Raw genomic sequence first — 17761 nt, 5'->3', positions numbered from 1 at the left:
GGGTCATTTGCAGCGACCGTTGAGGCTGAACATGCGTTTTAAGAGCACTTTCAAGCCTTCGAGAATCCAAGCTAGCAGAAGTCCACATCTCTTCTTTCTCGGGCTCCTCCATTGTTCAATTTGCTGCCCTCTAATATTCTGTAGGGAGCATGTAAGTGTTGATCCAGCAGGCATCTTTAACTTAGATTTGGACAATTTTTGACCCAAATTTCATGGCAACCCTATATTCAAGGGCTTGACACATCCGTCAGCTCTAATTCGTTGGTGGATCAGAGATCACATAAATTGAAAGCTAAATACAATAAGCTTGATCACTTTTTTATTTTGAAGTGTTGGGGATACTATTTCCATTAGCGGTGAGGAGATCTACAAAAATGTATATTAGCTCAAAACATGCACGGAAACAGCATTGACACCAAGCGTTCTAATATGAACTATTTGGTCTTGATGTCCCCTAAGGAGCAACTTAACTTTTCTATTCGATTGCATGTGATACGTTTATCCCCAAAAGACATTCGCTGTTGACAAAGATGCATTCTACGAGCAAAAAACACTCACATTAGCTATTTTTTAGTCCTTCAAAGGTGCTTTCGAATCATTACCACTCTCATCCTACAAATCTATTATCATCAAAACATCATTCGTGGACTGACTGGGCGAGAAAGAAGTAGTCCTTGATTCCCTACCCTAAGCTCACTTGCTTGCTTTCATGTGGTTGTACCAATGCCGTGACATGAACGGTGTCGTATTCATGTATTACTAGTACAGGGTTAGCCATTTTTAGGCATGTACGATATCATTCAGGAATTGCTGTTATGTTTTGAAACTCTGGCCTTCCACGAACAATATGCTTGCCAATAATCTAATACCTTCAAAGTTTAGGCTCGGTAGCATCGCGTCTTAAATTGACGCCCAAGTGAGCATGTTTTTCCAGAGAGGAGTGTACTGCGCCAGAACGAAACAATCAACTGAAGTTAGTTTTAGGTTACGACGACCTCCTCCTACATGTTTAATCTATTAAAACCTATTTGATTCCAAATGTATCGAAATAATCATGGTTAAAAAGAGACCAAGTGATGAATTGGATCGTCTTTATTGGTCCTTGACATCCGCACACAAAGTGACATCCATCCCTAAAGTGTACGTCTGTATAGAGGGGTTTGAGGCATCTGGCCGAGAGCGGTTCACAATTTCCACCAAGGTCGAGAATTGAGGCTGTGAGCAAGAGAGAGAAGAAAGACAAAAAGAAACGTGAGAGAAGCAAACATGACGGACTGTTCGTTGGATTTAAAAAAGTGACTCAGGCTCAGCCATAATTGGTTGTCCCTCACAATGATTGTTCTCTACCACGGTGTGAGTACTGTGTACCGAATAACCGTATCGTTGTGCATGCATTCAAGTCACATTCACTCACACACTCACCACCACCACCAACCCTATTCTTTCTTACTCTTTCTTACTGTGTCTCTCTCTTTCTCTCTCTCTGAGATCCTCATTATCAAGTACCAAGAGTTAGTGAGCAATCCGGCCGTCTCTTCGCTCATCATGACAGTCCCAAGAAGCCTTACCATTGTGTCTGCACTGGATATGGATGGCAGTGAAGGAAAACGTCGACGGCGAAGAGAGCTAGTCGCTTGCACCGATGAACGCACCCGCTACCTGGTTCCAACCAATGATATTTTGGCATGTCAAAGCGTTGCAAAAAATGATGAAAATAGCGAGTCGAATTTTAGCGAATGGGAACCGTCTCTCTTGAACAGTGAGGAGTCCGCTGTAAATGCAAACAGGCGGACGAGTCGAGAGCACCAAAGAGTGGCCAAGATGATATCAACAGTGAGGCAGAGAAGCAAGGAGGCAAGAAGCCGTCAACCCAAAAAAAGAGCACCATTCACCTCGTTTGCCTCTTCCTGGGTCTCTAGCATCATAACCACCCCCGTCTATTGACTATATACATACTAACATACCTACATGCATACATACGTATCTGGGACTCCTCTCTGTGGGTTGGCGGCGTTGCCACGAGAAAAAATAGCCTAGCGATGATCAATGTGAGATCCAAGCCATCCACGAGTACGAGCGTTCATTTGATAAGGCCTAAACCCGCCTTCATGCTCCTCATCACTGAGATGAAGGTGGACGAATTGGTGAGGGTGAGTTCATGCTCCATGAATGTGGCATATACGTAATGCGTGCAAATGGCGGCAAACCAATTGGTGCACTTCTGATGCATAAATGTACGTATAATCGAAGGGCCCACAATGGTCGATCCGAGCAAATTATAGGCTCCATTTCGATTGGCGAATATGCACTCACTCGGAGGATTGGTGGGGAATCTTTGATTAGCGCGATACGATTCGCTAAGATGAACGTAACGGCTTGGAGTTTTGGTACAATCGCATGGAAACAACGTAGACAGAAAATAGACAAGACAAGGGTCAATTCCTTTGGAATTCCAATCATATTGATTCAATGCAAGTCATTCAATAATTGGCGAAGGCAATCATCCTTTGTAACCACGAGATCAACCCATGGAAAATCCGTGAAATGGTATAAACTCGTCCACTTGAGAACAACACAACCCATGCTGTCCCAACATCTAAAATCATCAGTCGTAGTTTGCCCCTTGGTGTCTGTTTTTAAGAAGGCGAGGAGAAAAAATACGAAAGGTCACTCACCTTGAATTACGACCATCATCCCCACCACCATTACCATTGGCAAGTACCTTCCTTCACCTCCTCCAATTCTTGAAGCAGCCACCAATCCGAGCCTGAGTTACCCTGCACCCCAAGAAGGAACCAAGATGCCCAAAAGGGTTGGTTGATCAAGAGGGTGCATGGATTTGTTGTTCACTCAAAGGCATCAATGAGGGTTGAAGCTTCTCGTTCGTTGCATTGCATGCGCTCCAAGGGAAGGGGGGAGGAGAAGGGGGAAGGGGGGGGGGTCGTCCATTTTCTCTCTCTCTCTCTCTCTCTCCTCTCTTGAGTTGTTATTGTCGTCTCACTTGTTGCCATTGCATGCCATTGCATGCCTTAAAGTGGGGTTCGAGTCCAGCTTTGGTATTCCAAGCTCAGGTAAACGAACTTGGAATCCCAAGCAGGAGTAACCAACCCACTCACTCGGCAGCCTCATCTTGAAAGGGTTCCACAGGCGGTGAGTCGTCAGTCCATCGGTCTGTTCGTCCACGGCAACCCTCGCCGCTTTCTTGGCCATTTTTACCTTTCACCCCCGTTCACCCGCAACTCCTCACACCCACCTTTTTCGAGTCTCTCCTGTTTTCTATTGAGTGTAAATCCATAGGGAAGATGAATTGTTGGGAGAGGCAGGAACTCTAAAAGGTGACTGGACTGGCCATTCGAGATCGATTCTTTCTTGGCCATGAGTAAAAGAAAGTAAAAGAAATAAGCAGTGCCGATCCCCTTTTATGAATGTTGGATGGAACTAGCACCTACTCGAAGTTACGAAAGAGGTTGAAAAAAGATAATGCAACTTGGTTTGGAATTTAGACAAAAATAAAAACTTTACCCCTGGCTTTTGAAAATTATGCACATCTTTCAAATTCGATTGATCAGATGAGGGTCAATTTATCAACAGAAGAAAAATATCTATTGGTTTGTCATGTGGCTATAGATCAACGATAGCAAATATAAAAGGATTGAATATTTTGCCTTCTCTGATTATCTTCTCGTCATTCTGGCTTTGTACCAAGGTTATCAAAATTTCAAAACGTGAACAATAATCAGAGGGTTTCAAACAGCTTGTTGTCCCACTTGAGAGATCCTAACTTTAGAGCCGATATGGGTAGAGGGAGTTTTATGGCTGGAAATGCATGCAACAGGCATCTGTTGTCGTTTGTTGCAGATGCTGGCGGGATGTAGTAAGCAAAAGAGACAGTTCTCAAATTGACAAATTGAAAATGATTTGAGTGCGTGAGAATCAGTTTCAATACTGTTCCTATTTGGATTTCTAAATATCATTATTATTATTATTATCATCGATTGCGACAGATTTGTCATTGGACTATTAATAGATTTACAGGCTTTACAGGCTAACAGGCTAACAATCTAATCCATATGTGAGGGAGATGAGAATATTGGGGAGTTGAAGCCAATATTGACATGACCCAACGCAGCAATTTCAAATGGAAATGCATTCCGAGCTTCGTCACAACAAAGTTTTAAAGAAAAAATTGAGCCACGCGGGCGAGTGTTGGAAACGTGGTAAGATGGCTGGTAATGTGACGATGGATTTAGTAAACCAGTCTGTTGTTATTGATGATGCTACTGCGACTGCTACCACTGCCAACAACTACAAGCGCACTACGTACTGGGTACCCACGGTGCTAGGGTGCCGGGGTGCTAGGGTTGGTTGTTTTCTCCGGGGTCGTATAATCTTCTTGCATGAGAGCTGTTCAAGCGATGCACGTACGGATGGATGGATTGGCCGCGGTTCGGCCAGTGGCCAAGATTATCATACCAGTCGCCCATTCGGTTGGACAAGCTCCACATCTTTTTCGACTCGAGAGGTCTCTTGAAAAAGAATCGCCATCACGAGTTCAAATCTGACAAATCGAAACATTAGTCGATTCCTTTGGAGTCAGAGCCAGTTCATGATGGAAACAGGGAGAGTTGTACATTTCCGAAATCAGAGATTTGGATTGGGCTGACAAGATGCTTTGAAAACCCATCGTCTCATAAGCGAGCCCTGGCTGGAATTCAAGCCACCCAATCTTCGCTCGAATGGCTTGAAGAGACACAGAAGAGGGTTGTTTTTATTTTCCTTCTTTATTTTCTTCTCATTTCAAGAGAGACCTACGAGCATCTCTCCAACCAACATCACTCGATCGACAAAGGTGGGGGTGAAGTGAAAATGGCGGCTGTGTTTCACATCACTTTTTCCTACACGGTCTTTCTTTTCTCAGGGTTCTTTGGTGATTGGTCAACATTCGTAATGCCGATGTGATCCTCCTCAAAATGAATGAGGAGACAGAAATTCGAGAAAGACCTAAAATTGAAGCTCTTGAAGCCCATAATTGAACTAGACGTATGAGCTTCAAATGATTTTTGAATTGCTTTTTGAGTGCAGTCGCGAAATATCGTCATTGTCATACTGAGCATTGCATGTACTACCGATTTTTCTTTTATCCTATCCCCCAAAACCGTGAAATGTTGTGGGTTTGCCTAACAGAAGGCATCCATTGGTAAGCTGGTCAGCCAAGGCCACAGATTTCTTTTTTTGCATTGGCCGACTGTACGAAAAGAGTTTAGTAGGGCTAATCGAGAGAGCCTCTTTCGGTCAACGAATTAGCGTTTCTTTTGGCAACCTTATAATGCCATCTGATTTTGAAACCATCTTGTTTCTCATAAGAACTGTTCAAGCAGAGGACCTCTATGTATTGATTTTCTCCGTGGTTGAGCTGATTCCAGTGGTCATTGCCATCTTCAAGCAATAAAAAGAACAACAAAAACCATCCAAAGAGTTGATTCTAAGCGGGGACCCCTCGCGTAATGGATGAAAACCCTTCACTTCTGACTTGCGATTGAGTTCAGTTCGAGCTTTTTTAGAAACGAAAATCAAACATGGGATCTAATCCAACTACTGGGATGTCACAACTCTACTGTAGGGGACGAGTTCCGTGACTGTTAATATGAGTCCACGTTTTGACGAATTTATTTAGCAAAATCTTTCCGGAACCTTTGAACTTTACGGCTATATGTTCCTTATTGTCCTTTGATTCGTTTTGCTTTGCAGCGGGTCAGAGACGGCCAGAAGTCAGAACTTATCCATTCTAAATATACATTTTAAATTCCTGGTATATTGAACATGATCCAAAAATGACTCAAAATTGCTCTTCAAAGATTGAGCTATTTAGGATTTAGCAACCCTGCCAACGAGTTACAATGGGCCTAAATAAAATCAACAAACATTGCCGGACAAAAAGAGAAAAAGTGACCAAAGAGAGGTGAAGAAAAGCAAAGCTCTTTGTCGTTCGTGGCTTCCTGAAATAATCTAGTTCATATTGTTATAAGGGGCTTTCTCCCATGCCAGTGCCTGGAGCGCCATTATTCGAGAAACAGGCTCGGAACTCGCATTTCTCATATTACATACGTATCGGTATGCATTGTTTGGCATGGATTGGCATCTTCATTGCTTACATCACCAGAACTTCAGAACTTATTCAATGATCAGCGAAGCCAGGCAAGTGGTTTCTACACCTTGTTTACCTACGAGCTAGTTTGGGTTCCCGTCCGTAGCGTTGTTGATGTCCCCACACAAACACGCTGTCAATGCAATAAGCCATCCATCCATCTATCCATCCATCCATCCATCCGTCCGTCCGTCCGTCCGTCCATTCCTCTATCTACAGTATCTGTTATACCCTCTCGTGCGTTCAGCTAGGATTGGCTGGACCTCTCGTACAAGTCCACTCTCCACGTATAGAAAATTGGACAGAATCGAAGTCGAACTTGTTGGACAGGGATCTCGTACCTCTTTCGTTCGACAAGGATTTCCTCGCAATAACAACTTCTTCTAGGAGTGCTCGATGCCTTCTCCTCCTCCACCCACACCAAACAGGCAGGCAACCCTACAACTCAACAACCAGCCTAGATGGACCCTAAAACCATCTTGGGTTATTGACCTGACAACGTTTTCGACCAGGCTTGGAAAAACACATCCACTTGAAGCATTTCAATGGCGGGAACCCCTTTTCGGAAAAATCGCATTCTCCACGATGATCAAGTCAAACAGGATAAGCAAACCCCCAGCTTTGCTTGGGCGAGTGATGAAGAGCTCTATAATCCAGACAGCACTTTCCTCACTGCATATATTTGCGACGCTACCTTTAAAAAGCTGACAAGTGTTGGGTGATATTTCTGCGGTGATTTTTGCGGTTTGCAGGATGCCATCCATGAATTGTCAGTCAGCCAAGAAAGCTGACTTTTTCCAAGAAAAAGAGGATCACGAAACCAAGGCAGAGGCCTGTTTGTTCAATGTGATCATTGATGCGTGAAGGCAGAAACCATTCTTCTAAAAATGAGACACTAGTTTCGTGGTCATTTGATATCGAGATCGATAACATATTGGCCAATAATATTTCGCTCTGGGGATTCGTCATTATGGATGGACATATGTAGGTATTTGATCTCAACGATCTCATGATCACGTGCGAAATGATCACGTATGCCATGAAATGAATGGGTTAGTTCAATGAACACTTCTCTTATAAAAGCAAGTAAGAAACAAATCTGTTAATAAATGTTTAAAGACCCCAAAACACCTCGACGATTTTTGTTCTTTCTGAAGATGTCTTTTCACTTGAGAAATCCTGAGGTACACACTGATCTCGTAACAAGAGAGGAACGCAAAAATAGATAATCTTAGCACACACAGTTATTCATATCGCACACTATCCCCCATTGCCGCATCTATGTTTTGAGATGTTGTTAAAAAACTAATTTCAGGTGCTCGTTGTCTACCTTATACCTCCTTTTAGCCTCATGTCACATGGCAACCGCAAAGGGAAAGTAGTAACATACTCATGCATTAACACTATGGTTGAACTTTGACCAACCATCCGATCTCATCAGGGCATTTCCTCAAGAATACGGGTATTGCTTCAAGAACCTGGCCTCAGAAGATTGATTGGGCTTTTGCTAGGAGAAACTCGCGGAACATCTTTCTAAATACACTCATTGAACAAGACAAATACTTTGGCCATCAGGCACCATCGGTTGGACGCCTTTGACTCGAGGCCAACGTGTGAGAGGCCGCATATTTTGTTTGAATCCCAACACCGCCATCTGGTGTGATTGCTCTTGCTCATCATACCTATTATTCTAGTCTTGCATTTATAAACCCGACCTAGTTAACAATATATCATTACTTGATCGTCATGAGACCGCGACACCATTCATACTCTGGTTCAAGAGGGTACCATCCATATCTTCATTTTGCAAATGAGATCGAAAAGCCCAGTTCTTCGCATCTATTGGTTGATTCGGTGTAAACATACATAAATCAACCATGGATCTCGATCCAGTCTGAAGAAAGGACAGAAAAAGTGAAAATAACTTTCTTTGAGCTTTGAGGATGGTTCTTTTCACAGAGAATGGTGAAAGGAGTTATTTTCCACACGAATGGGTGGTAGATCACACACACAAACAATCAATCCCCAATTTCAACCGTTTTTTCTGGCGCTCAAATTTTACTCGGCCCGTTCGTCGGTACGTTCGCTGGTTGCTTCGTTCGATGGGCATTGTGCACCATACCACAGTGGTAGATGGGGGTCGCAGTAGCTTTTGTGAACCCGTTCTAATCCCACATTCCCACGAGCGAAAGCAAGATCCTCAAGATCATCAGCACGATGGTCAGCAATGTTCTGTGCCGGCTCAGCGGTGAAGAACTCGCATTGGAGAAGCGCTCGCCTTGGCCGAATCGGGCTTACCCAAAAAGTTGCCGACATAGGTGTGTGTGTGCTTAGGTCGTGCCACACCCCATTTATCGAAACAAAATGGTCTAATCTAAAAGTTGTATGGTGATGAGGTTATTAAGATGTGCTTTAAACAAGTTAGAATCATTTACGCCATACTCGGTTTATCGAATAGTTTTGTATCACTTTTTGAAAAATTACTTTCATTTACAATGGCGAGCTCCAACTATGCCCCGAACTCGGAGAATCTGCCAAAAGGAGCGCTCCAAGGCGCTTCTCCCGGTGTAGCTCTCTAGGATAACCCGCCAAAGGATAAACCCCGACACGCTATGACACGTCATATGAGCCATCGAACAACACCGGCCAAAGCGGGAAATATTTCCGAGAGAGAAATCCTGAATAACATCATGAAACGCTTTTCACGTTCACTTTCGTGTCCGTTCACTCTCCAGGACAGGACTGAAAGAGATCAGTCCCCGGTAGTCGGTCACATGGCATTCGACATTTGGTATTCGACTTTCGGTATTCTCTCTCTGAAAAGCCGATGACTGACCGAGAAAAATGGATGCCCCTCTTCACCTTCTAAGGAGAGTATTGGGTATTTTCACTAAACACGCGTTGATACTTGGGCACTAGTGAGTGAGTCCATCGGCTGACAGCTCGCCCCATGGGTGGCATGCTCGATAATAGAAAGAAAACGACTCGACGACATTGAGGACGAGTAAACAAGATTCTCTCCCAAGCGATTCCCCCTAAGTAAAGGGTTGTTATTCCGCCCATTGTTCAGCATGACAGAATTTAGAGCAACAGGCAGGCAGGCATTCGTCAAAAATACCAACGGACCACCGATGGATGGCTTGCTTGCTTGCTTGCTTGCTTCCCTTCTGTCTATGTACCGTACACATCGGCATCGACATCCAAATCCAAAGGGTTGGCGCCCAAAACTTGTTGAATGGTGACAACCATAATAGGGACAGTCCGTCTGACAAGGGCTCGTTTCACATTCACTCGATATACATAAGTACGTACAGTGTATATTTGCAGTATGGAGAGACGGGCACCGGTAGTAAAGGTGATGATCATGATGTGATGGCGATGAAAGTGATGGCAACACGTACGAGCGTACAAGGCGTGGTGATTTCACAAATTGACACCCTTCTGATTCTGACTCGGCTTCGTTGGTGTCTGTGGTGAGTTGGACAAAAGGCGTCTAATTGTCTTCGATTGGCGATTGCCAATTGGATTGGATTGGCAGAGCAACACGGTTTTTCTGGACTGGGTTGGTTGGCACTTGGGAAGCACCCCTTTTTCCTCGTCGAGTTATCTTTCTTTGGTTCAGAGCGTCACTCTTACAAGAGCTGTGGTTCTACTAATTATAAAGGATTTCCCACCTTCATCAAGCGACACACAAAGAGAGTTGTTTGGTCGCCCCTTCCAGCCTCAAATCTCAACAGGGTGGTGGGATGAATTGGTCACACTTTGATTGAAACAATTTCCACTTTGACAAAGGGACTTCTGAAAATCCCAACCAGCGTGGAATTCCTAACTGACTCTTTTTTGCATGGATCTGAGGGAACCCAGCCAAATAGATGTGATTTATGTTCATTTGGCACGATTGCTATGGCTCATTATGATGAATACGATTTGACCAAAGACGATACGTATGCATGTACTTTCTTCGATCAACGCTTCATAGGCTGACTCAAGTTGCCACCAATTTGGAGTCCAACAACTTGATTTGATCCAACTCCAAATTCTATAAGAATGAAGAAATGCGCTCGAAGGACAATGTCAAGAACGACGATGGCACTTAAGTTTCATCTTGCCAACCATTGGTCGAACAATGGAGCAATTTGAATCTGATTTGGTGTGCGCACGTATAATCTCCGTCTGTGATTGCATTCTCGGCGGATATTTTTCTCCCCTATGCGCAGCAAGCTCTCTCTCATATTCTCGTCGGGTTGGGTTGGAATTGGATGTCTCATTTGGACATGGGGCTTTTTTCTCTAATTATCCCGTCATCATTTGAATATAAAATGCGTAAAATTATCCGGCCAACGACAAAAAAAAACTCGTTTAATTTCCTCAATTTTAGTGCATTGCATGACAACCACAAAGAAAGACTTGGCTCGTCCTTCGGCAGCAACTCCCAATATCGCTTCAAACGGATTCGCCACACACAAAGCAGCTACCAATACAGGTATTGAAATATTGGATTCGAATACGTTCAATTCCAACCACTTCGAAGTCGATGTAGGATGATGACGCAATGAAGAAGGAATTGGATCAATCCAATGTGAATCCATTGGGCCAAAAATAAGAGTTGGCCACACTGAAGCTCAACGTCCAACCAAGTCTTGGAATAATGGTCGAGAGTAGTTGATGCAGGCCTACTTGTTACCACAAAAAACTCGACCTATTCTCCCCAACTGACTGATGATGTGAGTGTCTGAGAGTGTGTATGCGTTGTTCAGTCAATGGACCGCCCACTTTAAACATGAACGAACAATTATTGTCCTATTCCAGCACCCAACCAAAAGTCACTGTAGATTCCATAGTGGCATCTTGCGATCCGATAAGTCTCCTCTGGTCATTTCGTTATGTACAAGACGAGCAGGAGCTTCTCTCGAATCAATGGGCAGGGAATCATTGCGAGTTGTCAATTTGGATGCATGCTCCTTTGGGGATGGTTTAGATTGGATCCGTAGAGTTTGATCAGTGGATTTGGAAGAGCTCGAGAGAGACAAAATAAGGTAGAATATTCAAAGTTAGACGAGTGAGCCAGTGACTGGATCTGGAAGAGTGAGTGAAAGAGTGAGTCCGTCTGGTTGAATCTGTGTTGAGCATGGTTTGGGAATAGTTGGACGCGAAACACGCGATCCAACTGAAATCGAGTTCTATTTTCAATTCCAAATCTTCAGCTCACATATCAACCAACTATTTTAGTCATCAAACTCAATAGTTGACGTGGTTTCGATTGTTGGAATTGCTGGATCGGTCTTTAAGAAAGCATGTCATTTCAATCTCTTTCAACAGACCCGAATGCAGAATACCTAAACTGATCAAGCTATAAACAAGGGATTATACGTGTTTGTGTGTGATCGCAGAGGTCATTCCAACCAGGGGGAGTGACGTTGATTCTCGAGCGGATGGATGACTCCTCCTTCCCAGAACCAAATTTAGCCACACTCCCGCGTGTTCTTCTGGTCGATCTGCTTTTGCTCGATGGAACTGTTGGGCACCACGTGGTCCACCGTCAAACGTGGATTGCGTTGGAGCGAAATACGTGCCTATGATGATGAGTGTGTGCGTTTGTGTGCTCAGTGGATACGCCCGGGTTATTGTTGGATGGCTGCAGGAAGGATGTGCGTGAGGCGCTCCAATTTTAGCTCCTTTTGCAAAACTCCTCCCTCCTCCTCCTCCTCCTTCTCCTTCGCCTTCTCTTCGTCGACATTCTCCTTGTCGTGATGGTGATGGTGGTGGTCGTTGTCGACGAGCTGCTCGTTCTCCTCGTTTGTACTCGTTTGGCTGACTGCCTTGGGCATCATCACATCCATCCACCGGCTCCGACTCGTTTCGAAACCGACTGGATCGTAGATTTCATGGGAAGGAAGCGTCAGCTGTTGCTGCTTTTTGGGAGAGAGAGAGAGAGAGAGAGAGAGAGCGAAAAAAAGCCGGGTAGTCAAAGCAGTCATTGCTCCTCCTCCTTTGCCTCCTTCTCCTCCTTCTCCTGGTTTCCCCCGTTGTTCTGCCGAATCGGGCCAAATAATAATTTTGCAGTACTGCCGCAATCAAGTTGACTCTTTTCTCGGGTTGGAAATATTGACAATAGAGCCAGAGCACCTTCCCGGGTTCGGGTTCGGGTTCGGGCGAATGATCTCGTGCTGGGTTTGCGCAGAAGTGCACTCGGATTTGTTTGAGAGGCAACAGGATTTCCCAGGACTTGAATGCATTTTCGGCATCGGCAAGTCAGCTTGCTACAACTACTAGAAAAACAAGCCCTTTAATTCTATTCATCTGTCTCGCACCCTCAAAATTAGTCTTTATTCCTATACCTTTGAAGGCTAGGGCAACAATTAGTAAACGAAAGTTTTCAAAGAGATGTACACAATTCTAGCTTTCAGTTGTACTTGGATGGAAGTACGAAAAAGTGAACAGGCGGAAGCACTAGTGTTCACACTTCCTACAAGTTCATACATTTGACGCCTTTGGAGTTTCAATTCCATGAAACTTTATACTTGGAGGTCTACAATTAAGTGGGCGCATCATTTGACAGCGTCCGTTCCAACTAATCCAAATGATCCCTTACCATACGAACAAGTCAACCAAATGCACAATTCACGCTCAGGTTTAGCACCACATTGCCATGAATATTGCATTCATCTTGGCCGGCATCACAGGAAAACTTCATAACTTATACCTGAGCTCTCAAGAGCACTAAGAAGACCTTGAAGACCATTGCTCCCAAAATCTGTTTTCCAGCACATAGGTAGAGCACATCTCAAGACTGAAATAGAATGCTCCTTTCTTTGATAATCCTTGAGAGTATATGCGTGCTCATCCACTAGCTCGGACCTTTTTAACCCACCACCCAGGTCATTCTTCAATTGTGACTCAGAGATCTCACCTATAATCTAAGTCTCTAAGACGGCAGTATCAGTAAGGCAGACTTGGACACAATTTGAAACGCAATTCTAGATCAATTGTTGGCAGTGCGCGTATTCATAGGCCAATCAGATTCACCGACTATAACTTGTTGGTGGAGCCAACATTAATATCAATGCCACAAAGACGAGGAATTCTAAACCTTTCTTTCAATGTAATAAGGCAAACGGGGGATTATAGTCGCAAAAGTGATGACAGAAAGGCATGCATGACCTCTTCTTCGCGTTTTCATTTGTTTCCACGGTCTCCATGGTGGGTGTACAACTGAACCTTTAATGTTAGTAAAGATGATGCACTATCCTAAATAACGTCCATTTTTTTTTTTCGTTTACTCAAAAGTGCGACGAAATCTTGAGCCAGTGAACTTATGATTGCATTATCTTCTTGACTATACATTTGTTACAGTTTGCTCTTGTATCAAGAATCTTTTCACTATTCTAATGTTTGAAGTTAATCTCTGATAATCTTCTGGGTAAGGAAATGTAATTTAGTGCTTTGGTCCAATCAACACATCGCTGGCCCTTCATTTTTTTGACGGATTTCCTTACCGCTACTGGGAGTGTGATCCTCAGCAAAATCACACTTCTCATTATAGTTTATTTTTTTGTTTATAACGAATTAAAGTTAGAGGATCTGTCTAGCTCTTAAGTATAATACAGTTGATCGGGAGTTTTAATCAAAAACTTGTCCAAATCTCGCTTACCACCTCAATTCCAGGATCAACGCCTCTATATTCCTTACTCCGTATAAACTCATTGAACAATGAAGGAATCCGAGCAAAAGAAGACGAGAGCTTCAACGTTTTAACCATGAACCACTGAAGTATGGACGGGGATACTAGGGTTAAGAATTGAGATTTCGGAATCGGTTCAATGCATCGCGTTTTTCTTGAAATGAGACGGATCTCAAGCCATTAAATGCTATGTATTTTAAATTTCAGCTCAATTAAACGACTGAGTCAAAAGTTATGCTCCCTCTAAGCTCACTACAATAACTTTACACCAAATGAATGTGCTAACTGTATGATGGTAATCATTTACCACAGGGAGGGTGGCTCACATTTATTCTATGCAGGGTTATTTCTTGCCCTTTGAGGCAGTAAGAATATTGATCCAGTTCTTAGCGGAGCTGAAAATTTAGATGCCAAAATGCAAGGTACGGTACTGCAGTCAGTTTCATTTGAGGGGAATGCAATGTATTCACTTGCTTTTGAAGTGTTGATTTTCAAAGTAGTATCCCTGTCCATAATCAGGTGGTTCATGTTTTGACTAGCTTCGCTTCTCGAGAGCTCGAAAGTGCTCTCAAAACGTATCTTAAGCCTAAAGTGAAGTTTCCTAGCCAATTGAGGAGCTTGCTTTTAATCCCCATTCTACGAAGCTTGTTAGCTAAAAGGCCATGTACAAGGTGGGCAAATTTGGTAATCAGGCTGACTTTTGTACAACGAGTGTCCAAAAGTCTCCGAGTAGTCCGGAGTGGCTAGAGAGGCAATAACTTATAACCTTCAATTGTGTAATATTGTAACCAGATTTATGTGTTATTCAATAAACGGAATCATTTAATAGGAAAATGTAAATACTACATTACACATATAAAGTGTACTGCAAGTAGCCTTTGTATTAAACTGACTAATTGTTTCACCAATGTTTCTGACTTTCATGTGTTCGTATGTTTTGAAGGTTTTAGTTAACAATTTTGAGAAAATGTAGCATTTCAAAATTGAACAATTGTCATTTATCTTATTTCGTGAGACAAAAATCTGTATTTTGAATGTTAAGAGATTAAAGCTATTCTGCAATCAGGGGATTTGGTAGGTGGCCAATTTTGACTAAAGCAAAGTCCTGAAACTTGCAATGGCTTAGTAGCCGCATATTATATATTTGAAGATATTTTTTACACGCTGGACACATTTAGTTTATGATATCATACTTTTTTGAACACCAGCATCTTTTCTACTAAAATGACCTGTTCCTCTTGATTTCTCACATTAAACACATCTTTAAACCTCCTAAACGTACCTAAAAACATGTGAATATAAAGACTAACTAAAAATATGTCCGAAATATATGTCTTTTAGACTTTAGTACTAGCTATATTTAAGAGGTAGTCCCCAAAAGGCTCTTAGCTTTAAGCAACAATATTCCCGTAAAATATACATTACAAAGGCCCGTTTTGATTTTGGCACCATCAGTGAGCTATCTTTTTAGATAGAATGTCAATTTATGATAGTTCTGTGTTTAGCTTTGAAGTTTTTGAGTCTCGTAATTTTTGGCCACTTTTGGATGCTCCTTATTTTTGGACATTTTGGACAATTGGGCGAACAAAAGTGTTCAAAAATGAAATGGCAATCCTGGCCATGTAGGTACGCCCTGGGAGGAAGAATGGGAAACGGAATTGGCGTGAACAACGTACAACCCATACGCACACCGATTGTAACTATAATTAGGGATGTCAATTAAAAGTAAATATAAGCTATTTATAAGCCCTCTTTAGGGGCATAAAAAAGAAAAAAGGAAAGAAATTCGGAAAATGCTTTTTTGAGAGCGGAAACCCAAGGGGCATGGAAAGTAACTCACATTTCTCTGGCTCGAATTTGACAATAAATGCGATTGTTCAAACTTTGTAGAAATTAGATAAAGAACTCCAAAAATTGCGTCAAAAGTAAGAATCTAGTTAACTGGGATAATCTAGGGAATAGACTGAAGAAAACTAACACAAGAGAATGATTTTTTGTCAACTGCAAATAAACTGATTTCTATCATTAACAATGACATCCCTATCTGATTGACAATGATAATTTTCACACTACATTAAGTTACATATAAGTTGCATTTGAGAAAATCGAAGCGATGATTTAAGTCCAGGACTGCACTACCCTTGATTCTGGAGTACTCTGTTTATCAATAGCAATGAATTGCCCACGTTTGTAGCCCTTAGAATCAGTTTTGATGAACACTTTCAGAACAATTATAGAGGATCGATTCGGCGGTCTATTTGCAAACCACTTATATTGTAAGGTGCTCTCTCAACCTTTTGAAATCTGAATATCATCGGATTGACTGAATCGAAACAAGCGAGGTCCCATTTCATCTTTTGCTTCCGTTCACCTTGTGATTTGTCATGTTAAAACAAACTTTCTCTTGCCTAAGAAATAATTGAGTTGGCACTGCAAATATTCTGCCTTCAATGGCACACAGCCTAGGTGGTGTGGATTTGCTTTGGAGGCCAATCGTTCATTGTCCTCCACATACGACATCATCATTAGTGATTTACCTCACCAAGTTCCGACCTTTCTCTCTCTCTCTCACTCTCACTCACTCTCCTTATACAGTACATATGTACGTACTTCACTACGTACCACTTGTATCGTCGTCGCCATTGTTATATTACCCACATTCACACACACACACACACGAACACCAGCCAGGTCGGAGGCTGTGTATTGTTCATTTCAGTGAGTAGTCTGGGAGTCTAGCTAGTTAGTAGGATGGAGGTAATCAGTCTCAATGACTTTTTGTCATTCGTTTCACGCTGTCGTCAAATGTGATCATTTTGATGTCAAGTCAATTTTTGACTTCCACTTGCCTTTTCGCTCTTTGCCCCTCTCTCGCTCTCTCACTCATATCACTTTGGCTGTCTAGGCTTCAGGGAGGCGAACGAATCATTTTCGTCCAAGGAACTAGAGTAATTGTTCATCCATACACTAGTTATTATCGGGCTTTGCCGTCAATTTGAACAGAGCCCATCATGAATATTATTATTACCATCATGCCACGGCTTGCCAACGAAAGTAATTTGCTAATGAGATGGGCCATTTTGGTCGAGATGAGCATCAAGTACCCGTCCAATCAAGACTGTTGCAAAAAAAGCCGGCCAAATTCTGCTCCCATAAGTTTTTTAACGACTTCCCCTGGATTCATCAAGATCCATTTTGGTAACCCTGTGCCATGCCTCGGTCGGCCGAAAAAGAGGATTTTCGCTAACGAGAGCTCTGTGACGGCCTCGTTCAAAATTGACACATCGTCACCATTGCCAACCAACCACATTGGAATGGCGTACCTACCTACTACCATCATCCAAATTCTATGTGATCAGAGGGGTGTTCACCATGCCTTCAAATTTGACTCGCACTCCCAGAGGGCGCCACCGCTTAGAACCCCGATCAATGACAATCTTAAAAGACGGATCACAAATTGAACATCGTTCCGCAATCTTAATCAATAACCCAGGACCATGCTCGCACTATCCGAACTTTCTAGCAATTTTGTACAATTTTACAAACACCAAAGTGCATCTCTATTTCTGCGTGGATCAATATACAAACAAATTTCAGTATGAATCTGAATTGGTCGCGAAAAAACGCTTGAATCAACAACATTTTTTTTTCTCATTTTTATCACTTGCACAATTTCGTCGCGCTCCTCCAATGCTCTATCAAAGGCTCTCAAACGTTGATCATTTTACTCCCCTTGAAATCATGCTTGAACATGAATTATATCTTGAGGAATATCTTTCAGTAGTCTTTTTTGACAACGTTTCAGCGAGGCGGGCGCGGCTCAATAATGTCCCATTTCGGATATTTCCAGTGTTACTGACATGCTTTGTATCATATTATCCCGCAGTCCATGATTTCTAAAAAAAGGAAGATTGAATCCGATATGGCCATAGGTT

The sequence above is a fragment of the Tigriopus californicus genome, chromosome 1 (assembly GCF_007210705.1).
Source record: "Tigriopus californicus strain San Diego chromosome 1, Tcal_SD_v2.1, whole genome shotgun sequence".
In the NCBI taxonomy this organism is placed as follows: Eukaryota; Metazoa; Arthropoda; class Copepoda; order Harpacticoida; family Harpacticidae; genus Tigriopus; species Tigriopus californicus.
Note: the sequence above shows the minus strand (reverse complement) of the source record.